Source organism: Sinocyclocheilus rhinocerous, unplaced genomic scaffold, assembly GCF_001515625.1.
Source record: "Sinocyclocheilus rhinocerous isolate Xijiao unplaced genomic scaffold, SAMN03320098_v1.1 scaffold322, whole genome shotgun sequence".
NCBI lineage: Eukaryota > Metazoa > Chordata > Actinopteri > Cypriniformes > Cyprinidae > Sinocyclocheilus > Sinocyclocheilus rhinocerous.
The window spans coordinates 526202-528086 of record NW_015641027.1 but is presented as its reverse complement, the minus strand read 5'-3'; positions in this window follow the sequence as shown (position 1 = coordinate 528086).

Sequence of the window (1885 nt, the reverse complement as noted above, 5' to 3'; positions counted from 1 at the left end):
GAATAATGACATAATTATGTCAGATTGAGTTAGAACCTATCGAACTGCACCATCTAGAGTTTCATGACAGAACTTTGGATATCATACTATATGAGCCATAAAAGCCTGATTTTATTGTTTTATTTTATTTTCAATATTGTTCACTTTCAAACAACTAGAATTTTCTGACTATTATTTCATATGTTAGGCTTAACATGGTTAAAGCAGCTTTGCACACATACTGTGTAAAAAGATCAAACCGATTTCAGTAAAATCTATTTCTAAAATGGTCAGTAGTTGCATTTTGACAGGGTCACATTATCAGCATTGTTACATTGGATGCACTCTTGTGAATGAAATCTTTCCATCATGCCTCAGGGTGACTGTGATTTTGCAAAAAAAAAAAAAAGAAGAAAAAAAGCCATTTTCCTGGAACAAAATTCCTATCAAACATTCATAGGCCTAGCCTAATCCCCAACCGTACCCCTAAAATCAAAAGGAATGTGATGGGTTAATAAGAATGTTAACATCCTTAACCTCGTCTACAAGCAAAACCTAAAACGGTCAAAATCTGGTTGGTTTATAGAAATGTTGCTCTGGACCCTGGATGCGTTCTGTTTAACTCGCAGTGCATACCAGAAAGATTCCTTCTTATATATGCCTTCACAAATAATCTACTAATATTACCTTTAGTCAAGAATTGTCTGTAGTAGCAGTTTTCTGCAGGGTTTCGCATTGAGGAAAGTTCCGTGAATGTTCCATGAATTGCTGCTAGGTGGCAGTGGCTGCTTGGTTAGCTCACATCCATTGGTGATGCAGGCTGCAAAACAGCAGCCGGTGCAGAAGACATTAGAAGGATAATCCTGATAATTACTAATGCCTATTAAATGCATCTCTCCTCTCCTATGCATAGTTCTATTTCTATGCATAAAATCTAAACAATATTAGCATACCCTTTCATTGGCTCCAAACATTTATATTTGTCCACAAATCCAACAATTTAGCTCCAACAAATGAAAGTGCGTTGACTTGCAGTGGGCCTTGTTGTTCATCTAAACTAATTAGCTCCAGCTAATTAAATCAAGTCTTCCAGGCAAAATGGATTGAAGAGTTGCTGTTCTCTTGATTGTATTGATGAATATGCAACACAATTCAGTTTGATTATATACCCTGAAATGTTATTTACACCATTTTAACAGTTTGAAAGACGGAATAACAATTAAACAGGCTTTGTATAAATGGTACGAAGCAATATATTATGCATCTTTCTTTCCCCTGGAATTCATGTCTGCTTTGGCAGAGCGTTTACGTGTCTAATTTCTTGAAAACACTAATTGCAATCCATGAAGTTGTATCTCCATTGAGTACAAGCACCTACAGTTCACAGCTGAGTTTATCGACAAACTTGTTCATATTTCAAAGACGTGCGACCTAAACCACACGGGCCAGCTGCCCTCTACAGCTTCAACCATCTCCTCCTGTGTGAAGAACTGACCTTGGAACCCTGGGAGACTGTAAACCCAACATCCGGAAACAGAGAGCATGTACATATAGAGCATGACATCTGCTGAATAAAACATGCTTCTATACGATTTCTATTCATGTCAATATCTTAATTTTAATAAATGGCTTCATCAAAGGGATACATGAGGATACATGAGGATAGTGTTGGTGAAGAAACAGCTGACAATTTTTTTCCCATCTCTTATAATAACCTTTAATCAAGATCAGGGCCCGTATTCACAAAACATTTTATCTTACCACTAAGAGTTCTCCTAAATAGCAGTAAAAGTATTTAGCTAAGAGTTTTCTCTTAAAACCTATTCATAAAGCTGCTGAGACAAACGTTTACTAAGGAATAGACAGAAGTCTTAAGCTAAGAGTAAGGGTGGGGTTGACCTTGTTG